Genomic DNA, 12,155 nt, shown 5'->3' on the forward strand with positions numbered 1-12,155 from the left:
TGTGTGTGGTGTTCACGTGTGCTGTGTTTGAGAGAGGTGTTTGTGTGTGTGTGTGTGTGTGTGGTGTTCATGTGTGCTGTGTTTCAGAGAGGTGTTCGTGTGTGTGTGTGCGAGAGGTGTTCGTGTGTGAGTCTGTGAGAGGTGTTCATGTGTGTGTGTGTGTGTGTGTGGTTTTCATGTGTGCTGTGTTTGAGAGAGGTATTTGTGTGTGTGGTGTTCATGTGTGTGTGTGTGTGTGTGTGTGTGTGTGTGTGTGTGAGTGTGTGTGTGGTGTTCATGTGTGTGCTAATGGAACTCATTCTTCATTTCACAGTGAGACGTGATTCCCATGAGAAGCATAAATCACAGTCAAGCGCTCTGCCTGTGTGTGTGTGTGTGTGTGCTGCAGTATTCCTCTGATATCAGCGGCCGCTCTTGTTGACTCTGACAGCTCGGAGCTTGTGTTTCCTCTGGACACGTTCACTAGTTCACGGCTCATGAGGAGCAAAGCAGCGTCTCAATCTCCAGCAGCACTGAAGCACCACAGCCGCTCGCTGCCATTGATTCCAGTCTCATTTCCATGTATCTTTCATGCATCTCAGTTAAATAACCACTCATGTATAATACATGCACATATATAACCACACCGTATAACTGTGAAGTCATTAAATAGAGCAGCATAACTGGAGCTGTATGAATACACTGATATAATCACGCTTGTATAACGAGGGCTACGGCACTAAACATGTCAGACATGGACACATTAAATGTGTCTGGAAAACTTCATCATTTAGTTCAGCTACTTTAAATAAAAAAAAACTTTTCATGACATTCTTAAAATAGATATTTTTTTAAACTATGTTTAAAACCATGTATACTCTCCTTCATTAGTTCACCTTCAGGAACTCGAGCTGCATCCGAAAATGCTGTGGGAATGCCCTTCAGCATGACCAGTTCTGAATAATATGTGAAATCAGTTTCATGAAGTGATGTGATGTCATAGATGGGTGACGTAGCGACCAGGAAGCCATAAAAGCACGTGAGGTGGAATGAGCGTCAGCTTTTTGTCATTCAGCAAAGCTCTGTGTGTCAGTCGCTTTTTGTTTTGTGAGTCTTATTTTGTGTAGTTATTCCACTGATAAGCTCCATTATATCAAACCTCAGTCAAGAGAAGTTTTGGGCTAAAGCCGGCAGCGCCTGGCCTTAATAATATATTGGGGTAGGGACACACGCCGTGAGCAAAGCTCGCAGTATCAACTCTCGAGGGAGTTGACGGCCCACGATGCGACCGTTTGTTACGGTTTTGTTTCACTCTCAGAAGGCTCTCTTTGAAGGGATGGTGCCTTTACTAGCGTTTCTCGCGGTGCCGGTCCTGCTTTTGCCGGAGGCGGAGTGTTGACTATACTCACGGGTTTCACTTCCGTGCCCGCTCTCGGGGTTTCGGAAGCCCGCATTGTGGTTTCTTCCCCCTCTGACGGTGAATTCACTGCTGCAACTATTTATCTCCAAGGAGATTAATATTGTTTATATTGTGTGATTAAGCGACTCGTGTGCTGCCGAGGCAACGCGTGTACGACATCATTTTCAGTTTTGATGTGAATATCACCACACCAGACCGTGTTTACTCGTTTGGTTGCTGGGCTCCATTTAATAATGAGGAATCATATGAGCCATTTATTGGACTATGAGAAGTTAAATATATCACTTCTATATGAATTGTATCTCAACCCAGACTGCGTTTACTCATCTGATTGTTTGATGACATTTAATTCTGAGAAATATAATGACATTTTTCTCACTTTGAGAGGTTAGATATACAGGAGCTCATGGGATATAAAATTTGAGTAAGAGCACATTTACCTCTCTTCCTCTGAGGAGGTTGAAGCGGTCAGCAGGAGCTGCTGGGTGGAGCAATCCCAACCTATCTTGTTCCATCTCCTCATTCTGGGGGTGTCACTTCTCGAACACTGCAGAGTCTAGAGTCAGAGTGGCGCTCCCAGGCTGAAGGCTTTGAGCGGTTCTGAACCTGCATCCTGCCAAGTGTGCTACATTGGGTCCTGTCCTGAGCAGGCTCTGGTCAATTGAGTCTTCCTAGCAGACGACGTGGCTCTGAGGGACATCAATTTTATAAGGAGACTTCAGCTTTGAGAGTCCTGATGCTGTGGCTCAGGACCTCAGGGGGCAGGCCCCTACGGGGAAGAGTGGTGTACACTGCATTAAACGGTGCCTGTCTCTCATCAGTGCCCTCAGGACATCAATCTGCCAATACTGCCCATGTTCTGGGGCCCAGCAGTCTCCGGCGAGTGCTTCTCTCAGTTACTGCCCGGAAACGTAGCGGTGCTTAGAGGCTTGTGACATCCATGGTTTTCTCTTTAGCAGCTAGTTAAGCTCTCCCCTGCTGGTCCGCCACTTCAGGGCACCGAGCCAGCAGCTCTGATTACACCAGAGGTCAGTCTCGAGAGACTGGTTCCCTTAGTAGACTATTTAGCAGTGTGAAAACTACTAGCAAACATGGTTCAGTGGGTCCTGCACACTGTAGTGAGAGGCCACAGAATCCAGTTCGGTTCTCCTCTTCCTCAATTCAAAGGGGTTTTTTTCCACCCTGGTGGGCCCCAAGCAGGCTCTGGTAATGGAACAGAAATAGACACCCTCTGAGGATGGAGACCATAGAGTTGGTCCCTCCTCGCATAGTGGTGTCCGGGTCATACAGCCAGTACTTCACCATTTCAAGGAAGGATAAAGAGTTCCTTCGTCCTATTTTAAATCCGCATCTTTTGAACCACTCAGTCAAGGGACTGAAGTTCAGCACATTCGCACTAAAAGCAGAGAATCAAGTCTGAGGACTGGTGTCACAATCGATCTAAAAAGATGCATACTCCATCCTTCCCCATCATAGGAAGTTCCTGAAGTTGGCTTTTGGGGCCAAACGCCTACTAATACCGGTTTTTCCTTTGGCCTTGCATTCTCACCCCACACTTTCATGATTTAACCATATGGTGCTATGATTTGTTGATATTAGCTCAATCAGTCTGGATGGCTCATCAAAAGACCTGGGGTTAAGACTTAATTCTAAGAAAGGTGTGCTTTCTCCATGGTGTGGGATTCGACCACGGTTCAGGCACAGATGTCTCCTGATTGAGTCGATCCTCACCGCAGTCACGAGATATAATTCTACACTGCTGGCTCCGATGGCAGCTGCGTCCAACATGATACCTCTTGGCCTGCTGTACATGAGACCCCTACAGTGGTGGCTCAAGACCAAGGACTTCTCACCGAGGGGAAACTCGCTTTGCAAGCTCAAGGTCATGCGGATGTCCTACATGCCTTAGACATGTGGAGGAGATCTTGGATCTTGTCTCAGGGCCCAGTGCTTGGAGCTCCTTGTCGCCGCGTAATGCTAGTGACTGATGCGTCCCTCACTGGCTGGGGTGAAGTGATTAGTGGCCACCCTGCCCATGGTCTGTGGAGTGGCCGCTATCTGACATAGCATATCAACTGCCTGAAGATGCTTGCCATGCTTCGAGCACTGCTTTACTTTCTCCCAGACCTACGCACCGACAACACAGCGGTGGTCTCTTATATCAACTACCAAGGGGTCTGTGCTCACGCAGATTGTACAAACTAACATACCAGATCTTTGTGTGGTCCCAGGGCAAACTCCTCTTGCTGAGAGCAGTTCACATTCCTGGGCATCTCAATATGGGAGCAGACATCCTGTTGAGGCAGGGGCCGAGGCCCGGGGAATGGAAGCTTCACTGAGGTGGTGAAGCAGATATGGAGAATATTTAGTCATGTGGATCTGTTTGCGACTTATTGCACTGTCCCCTTTGGTTTTCTCTGACTCATCTGGCTCCACAGAGGCGGGATGCCATGGTGCAGACTTGGCCGAGGCTTCGTCTGAACACTTTTCCCCCGATCACTCTGCTCCCAGGAGTTCTGCTGAGACTACACCGGGATGGGGTCCGTCTTCTATTAGTAGCCCCTTTCTGGGCGGGCCGAGTATGTTTCTCGGATCTGATTTCTCTCCTTGACAGCGCTCCATGGGAGATTACTGTCAGGAGGGGTCTCCTCTCACAGATGAAGGACACAATATTCCATCCCCACCCGGAGCTATGGAAGTTATGGGAGTGGCCACTGAGGGGGCACATCTCGTAGATTCTGGTATCTCAACCGAGGTTGCTGAGATCATCCTCCAGAACTCCCTCCATGAGGAAACTGTACACCTTGAGATGGAAACCTTTCACCTCCTGGTGCGAAGACTGCCAGTTCAACCCAGTTATTTACCCAGCTGGGACAGTTCTGGAGTTCATGCAGGCCCTTCTCTCTGTAGGGTTGACCCACTTCACCCTGAGGGTCTACGTGGTGGCCATTACAGTCTACGGCGGCCCTTTTGAAGGCCATTCAGTGGGCAGACACAGTGTGGTTACATGTTTCCTCTGCGGTGCACTGAGGCTGCGGTCTCCGGCTAGAAGAAGCTTATGCAAAGTGGTTGATCAGGATTAGGGGTGCTCCGATCACGATCGGCCGATCGTTATGCGCATCTCGTCATTTTCATCCACTTCATTTTCAGCGTTTTTTGGCGCATCTTCTCAGTTAACAACGGCTCTGTGTAGTAACCGCTGCTCTATGTGAAATTACGCACCTGATGGAATTAACCGCTGATTAGAGAACCAGCTTTAATGACGAGATGCGCATTAACGATCGGCCGATCGTGATCAGAGCACCCCTAATCAGGATGTTATCCTAAAACGTTGAGTCCTCTGATCTCCCCTCACCATTGAGAGCCAAGGCTCCCTCGAACTGAAGTACGATAGCCTCCAAGGCCTTCTTGTGAGGTGTGTCTATACAGGACATCTGCAATGCAGCTGGACAGTCCACGCCCCTCACATTCATCAGATTTTATGGTTTAGATCTGCGAGCCACTCACGGCTCTTATTTCTCTTGCCTTAGCTGTGCTCCGGTGTGGGCATTCTCGTTCCCGTAGCGTTTTCGGACACAGCTCGAGTTCCTGAAGGGGAACGTCCAAGGTTACGTATGTAACCATGGTGCCCCGAAGGGAACGAGATGCTGTGTCTCAAAGCCATACTTCCAGCATCTCTTCCAGACTTCGCTTCGTTCCTAGAAGCTGATGCTCATTCCACCTAACATGCTTTTATAGCTTACTAGTCACTACGTCACCCACCTATGATGTCACATCCATTCATGAGACTGATTTCACATATCATTCAGAGCTGGTCACACTAAAGGGTGATCCCATAGCCTTTTTTTTTTTTGGATGCAATGACTTGATCCCTACGGGGAACCATGGTTACATACGTATCCTGGGATGTTTTTGCACAAACTTTCAGGATTTGTTAGTTGAGATGTGATGAAATTATTCATTGCTTTTAAAAGAACATTTCTAAAAGAAGTCTCTTCTGCTCAGCAGGACAGCATTTATTTGATCAAAAGTACAGTACAATTGTGTAATATTATAACCATTTTAAACAGCTGTTTTCTATGTGAATCTATTTTAAAGTGTCATTTATTTCTGTGATGTGCAGCTGTATTTTCAAGTGAAGTGAAGTGACATTCAGCCAAGTATGGTGACCCATACTCAGAATTTGTGCTCTGCATTTAACCCATCCGAAATGCACACACACACACACACTGTGAGCACACGCCCGGAGCAGTGGGCAGCCATTTATGCTGCGGTGCCCGGGGAGCAGTTGGGGGTTCGATGCCTTGCTCAAGGGCACCTAAGTCGTGGTATTGAAGGTGGAGAGAGAACTGTACATGCACTCCCCCCACCCACAATTCCGTCCGGCCCGGTACTAGAACTCACAACCCTTTGATTGGGAGTCCTACCCTCTAACCATTAGGCCACGACTTCAGCATCATTACTCCAGCCTTCAGTGTTACATGATTTTCAGAAATCATTCTAATATGATTTACTGCTCAGAAAACATGTTCTTATTTATCTCTAATGATTTCTTACTATTTTAGATAGATTTTTTAATACCTTTACTGACACTTTTTTTAATGCATTCTTGCTGAATACAAGTGTTGCTTTTCATCTTACTGACCCCAATTTTTTTTTAGCAGTAAATTATTTTATGTAGTAGAAGTGTGTAAGTATTTTAGGAAAGTATATAGTCATTGTAACATAACACTATTAGTGATAACAGCTGCTCTCATCTGTCTAACACCGTCCGATCCACACACACACAAATCGATGGAGGAAGACCATCTGTCCATCCTGACCTGCTTAGGACCAATGGGGGAGGAGTTGAAAAACAAAACACACACCACACTCAGTGTAGCAGAGAAACTGATTCTGATCAACAAACCTGTCCAGACACATTTACTCAAGAATTTCAGCTGAAGAACTACATTACCCACAATCCTCAAGACAAATCCACCAATCAGAGAATATGCTGAGAAGTGAGCTCAGCAGCCCCACCCACTTCATGAATGACATAACTGAATTAAAAATAAAATTAAAAAGAAACAACACAGACTACTTACAAAGTTTGTTTATATACAATACGTTAAATATATGTCATGCCAAAGATTTGTAATAATTTGTAATAATAATAATTAAATTTTATTCCAAATATTGAGCCTTAAAGTAATGGTTTGCAATGTAGTTGAGTAAAATCCTTCTCCTTCTTATTTTTTTAAATAATTGTAATATATATATATATATATATATATATATATATATATACACACACACACACACACACACACACACACACACACACACACACACACACACACAATATAGTTTTGTTTTGTTTTTTTTCAACATGGTGAAGTGCTGGTACCAATATTTGTGGTTGATTTCATCATTCACAGTGCTTAATGGGACTGTAGTTCATAAAAAAAAAAGAAGAAAATAATGAAAGAAAAGAGAAAGTCCACAATCCTGTCCTTTCATCTTTTGATCTCAGTGGAGAGACCGAACGTGAAAGTGAGTGTCACTGTTGTGTTCTTTCACCGGCGAACGCGAGCGGCTAGATCCTCATCGTCCCTCTTTCTCTCCTCCGTCACACTGTGTCTCTTTCAATGATCTTTTCCCAATAAACAGGATTAATAGGAGCCTTAATAAGCCTCCATACACTCCTCTCTCCTCATGTGGTTTCACTGAGGAGGATCATGGCCGATATCAGTAGTAATCATGGGATCGTAAGTGAAAGAAACACCTCATTTTTATACGAACAGAAGAACATCAGTGTATGGATATAATGGCTTTGTTATGTGTACAACTTTAGAGAGGTGAAACCACACAACAGCTCTCATCCATCAACAAACCACGGAGAAAAACTAATTATGAATAAAATTATAATTAAAGCAAACAATGAACAGAAGAAAACAGCTGTTTGTATGAGCGTATTAAAGTCTGAAATATGAGTAAAATGCAGTGCATGTGTTTCTCTCATTTAAGAACTGTGTGTGGGGGGTGGGGGGGCAGTATATTCTATTCTATTCTATTCTATTATATTATATTATATGTCGGTCTATCCTTTAGAAATGCCACTGAGAAAACCATTGCATGAAGGAGTTACTGAAAATGTAATTATAACTGTTAGAAACACATTTAAATGTAATAAAAAGAGAATATAAATGTCAACACAATTGTAAAGAAAATAAATAAAACATAAAAAATCAGCTCACAAATGTAATGCAAGTCAGATGATTCATAAATGTTAATTTGAATGTGTAAATCTGTTCATTATACAATGGATAATAAATGCTCTTTTCAACTTTGTATTATATATATATACACAATTCATTCAAATCCTTCAAAACTTCATTTAAGAGAAACCTGCAGTCAGTTTTTTGTAACATTTGTATTTTTTATTATTTATTCATTATATTTACAGCCAAAAGCTCTATTTCGGTCTCATATTTGGTAGCAAGGTCAGTAAAAGCGTAACGTGTTGTGTTTGCCGTTGTGACGGAGCAGAAAGGCCTGCTGTTGAGCTCTGAAGAGCTGGACGCTGGACGTGTGCCGGTTAAAGGTGCGAGGGACTGGATCCTGAAGACGTTTTGGCAGATCGCTTCGTTCCAGGCCGATCGTTCCCAGAAGCTGGAGCACTCCGCTGGTTTTCTCAAACAAGTCGGCGCCCCATAATTGCAGGCTGCATTTTTTTTCATAGATTTCTTTCTCTTGCGCTCTCTCATGTGGATTTTTTTGAAACCTTGGCATTCCAGAAGATCTAGTCATGAACTTCTGGAAGCATTCCTCTTCACCCCCTCCGTTCTTTCACCGCCGTCTGTTTTTCCATCATGTCAGGAATGTCACCGAGGGACTCCAGCCATCGCTCCGGCCGGGGGACTGAACTCGCTACTGCGGCAGAGAAATGACCGGAGCGAGAGACGGCGGACCGGACAACCAAAGCCCTCTTCAGCTCCAGATTGTCCTTATCATTTCCAACAGCTAATGTTTCCTCCTTTCATATCCACGATCGGCACACACACACACACACACACACACCCCCCCCCAGCTGCTGGGGGCTCGCCCGGGTCGTGTTTCAACCAAATATGCGAAGCAGGGGCGTCGTATCTGTTTTGAGCCTCAGTTCAGTGCAAACTCTGCTCCAAACAGCAAATTATTTTGTCTTGAGTCACAAAGGTAGCTGCAGTGGGATTGGAAATCGAAGGCGTTTCCACAGCGTTAATTGTGGGATGTTGGACTGCAGTGGCAAGAACTGATTGCTTGGGCATGTGTGTATGAAACACACACACACTCACACACACACATAACCAACATAGATATCTGAAGCCAATAGACTGTAAGTGCTGATCGACTGCAGAACACACACACACACACACACACACACATGAGCGGGGGGCACTTTGAGCTCATTTTCATCACCTCACTGACTCGCCCCTTTATCGGCCGCTTTAACCCTTTTACAGTCGCTCCTGATGATATTAACTCTCAATTCATTTCCTCCGGCTCCTGTGGGGACTTCAGGGGCCCCTAGCGGACAAACACGAGCAAACAGACGGAGAGAGAGAGAGAGAGAGAGAGAGAGAGAGAGAGAGAGACAGAGAGAGAGACACAGAGAGACAGAGAGAGGGAGAGAGACAGAGAGAGAGACAGAGAGAGAGACAGAGAGAGAGACAGAGAGAGAGAGAGAGGTAGAGAGACGGGCGATCATGTCAAACCTTATCTCAGAGTTCAGAGGTTTGTGGTTTTTTGGTCAGAATGTCCATCTAAAGTTCATCTCGTACACGTTTGAGTCAAAACCAAAACAGATGTAGAAACAGAGGGAAGACTGAACTGTTTTTGTCTGAGTGATGCTTCGTTCTACATGAACACAATAAAAGACATTACCGAGGAAAAGCCTCAGCGATGAAGAGCACCTCGACCTGACAGAGTCAAAGCGCTCGAACCCTCACGCCGAGAGATTTGTGTAATCTGACATGATGAGGGTTTAATCCAGCAGTGACATGAGGCTTTAGAAAACTAGAGATTCGCCAAAAAAGAGCCTCATATAGAGAGAGAGTCTCGTAGTATTAGAGTGCACCGAAAGAGCCCAAACCACCAGACTCTGTACTTCAATGTGAAACAAACACCTCTCTCACACACACTTGTGCACTGTTATACACACACACACACACACACACACACACACTTCTGGGGTGGTTCGTCATGTTGCAGAAGCCCAGAATGAGTTGAGAGCGCGTGCAGCGTCTTACCTGCTCCTCATCTTCATCCTCATCATCATCCTCATCGCGGTGTAGTGTGAGTTCAGCTGAACAGAGTTTATTCACATCCAGCGATAATCCAAGCGCAGAGCGCGAGCGTGCGTCTCTCTCTCTCTGTCTCGCGGCGCGGAGTTAAACGCGCGTCTATGGTGTCCTGAGTGACGCGCGGCAGAGCGAGCGGATCATCGCGTGGAGAAGAGCAGAGCGCGTGCCGAACGGAAGGCGCGTGCGGCGAGACTGCGCGCTCTAGCTCGAGCAGCACAGGAGAGGCACGGAGCGCGGAGTGACGTCACCGCGGCGCGGCGCGGCGCAAACACTCGGCGATAATCACCGGAGAATTATTCGAGCGCTTTCAGTTTTAATAAGTGCGCTTGTGCGTGATCGATTCATGCAACGAAACTCTTTTTTTCCCGCCCTCAAGCACAGACGTCAGCTGTTTTTAAGAGTTTTGAACATTTAAACAGTTTTGCGTGTGTGTGTGTGTGTGTGTGTGTATTTTTTATTTTATTATTATTTTGTTATTCATTTACAGGAGTGTCTTATGCTCACCAAGGCTGAATTTATAACAATGCAGGGAAAACAACATATTTTGAAATATTATTATAAAGTAAAATAACGTCTTTGTATTTTAATATGCATTAAAATCTCATTTATTCCTGTGACGCAGCACTGTATTTTCAGCATCATTACTACAGTCTGTCACATGATCTTCAGAAATCATTCTAATATATATTATAATTATTACTAAAATTATCAATGTTGGCAACAGTCGTGCAGCTTCATATATATATATATATATATATATATATATATATATATACATACACATAACATTTATTATTATTATGATTATTATTATTATTATTATTATTCATATTATTATTGTTGTTATTATTATTATTATTATTTATTTATTTTTCATTTTTTTCAGGATTGTTTGATGAATACAAATTTAAAAAGAAAGGCATGATTTAAAATATAAATATTTTCTAACAATTACACTACAGTTCAAAAGTTTGGGGTCAGTACAATTTTATTCTTTCTTTTTTTTTTTTTTTATAAATTAAAACTTTTATTTGTCAGGTATGTGTTAAATTATTAAGAAGTGATAGCAAAGATTTAGATTGTTAGATTGTTAATTTTTCCTTCATCAAATAATCCTGAAAAAGGTATCACAGTTTCCAAAAAAAAAAAAAAAAAAAATATTTGTCAGCACAACTGTTTATAATTCTAATAACAAATCATCATATTATTCTGATTTCTGAAGATCATGTGACATTGGAGACTGGAGGAATGATGCTGAAAATACAGCTGCACAGAATTACAGAATTAAATTATATTTTAAATTATTTTAAAATAGAAAACCATTAATTTTGTTTATTGTAATAACATTTTGCTCTTGTGTATACTAACTTTTATATGATATGTCATATTTAAATAAATATATAAATAAATAAAATGTTATTATTTTTAAATAATACTTTTATTTATGTATTCATTCATTCATTCATTCATTCATTCATTATTTCATTAATTTATTCATTTATGAATTATTAATTCAATATGTTTAGATTGTCTTCAAGCTAAAATAAGAAAAATAAATATACATCCAGAATATTTGTAAAGGCTTATTTTACGTTTCGTGACATGTGAATCCATTAAAGCGTAACACTGATTGTGACTGGAAGCACTGGAGTGGTCTGTTGTTGCTATGGTTACCTCCTCAGGTGAACACCGTGTCTTTTGTGGGCCATAAAAGCGGGTCAGAGCCTCTCGAACCCGAAACTCAAGCTGCTTACGAGAAGATGCTGCCATTCATAAAACTATAAAACTCACGATAAATCATTCATCAGTGTACAGATCATGTTTACTGTACTTCAACAACAACCAAACACACACAGACTGTCATTAACTAATGATGCTCTTAATGAACGGACTCAAAGAGCTCCACACGACCATCCTCATCCTCGCCCTCATCCTCACCCTCATCCTCATCCTCGCCCTCTTCATCCAGTTATCAATCTGAATTAGAAACAGCTGGCCGACTGGAACAGCACAGAGGTAAATGCAACACACAGTCAGTGAAGAGACAAAAGTGTAGGAGCGTATGAGTGTGAGTGATTCTGGAGTCAGTTCCAGCGCTGGCCTGTTGGGCGCAGCAGAGTTAACGTGTGGATTTACAGAGCAAGCCTCTGTATGTTCTGAGAGCTGACAAGTGCTAGTCCTGACCCAGTTTAAACACGTCAACAAAGATCCTATCTCAGAAAAATACTGCTATCAAATCACACACTGGAGAGTTGGACAGGAGCTGTGTGTGTGTGTGTGTGTGTGTTTCCAATGCATCATTAAACAGACTGAAGGACTTCTCATTCCAGCAGCTGAAGCTCTGCCCCGCAGGCACCGGCACACAGCGAAGGTGTTCTGCTAAAACTCGTCCAAAGACAATCTGTGCAGCCCACCGCTTCGGGACACGG

General features: G+C 43.4%; 1 protein-coding gene across 45 annotated transcripts in view; it reads right to left on the reverse strand.

Annotated features, from left to right (window-relative positions):
• The window catches only part of LOC113106534 (receptor-type tyrosine-protein phosphatase delta-like), a 339,617-nt gene that overhangs the window by 124,572 nt on the left and 202,890 nt on the right, over positions 1-12,155 (reverse strand). The window contains exon 1 of one of the 45 annotated variants that reach the window (XM_026268560.1): positions 9,673-9,963. The exons of the other annotated variants lie outside the window; for them this stretch is intronic. The gene's annotated coding sequence lies outside the window, so the exon portion shown is untranslated. Of the gene's footprint in view, positions 1-9,672; positions 9,964-12,155 lie in introns of those variants that run through there. 45 annotated transcript variants of the gene reach the window in all.

The sequence above is a fragment of the Carassius auratus genome, chromosome 7 (assembly GCF_003368295.1).
Source record: "Carassius auratus strain Wakin chromosome 7, ASM336829v1, whole genome shotgun sequence".
Classification (NCBI taxonomy): Eukaryota; Metazoa; Chordata; class Actinopteri; order Cypriniformes; family Cyprinidae; genus Carassius; species Carassius auratus.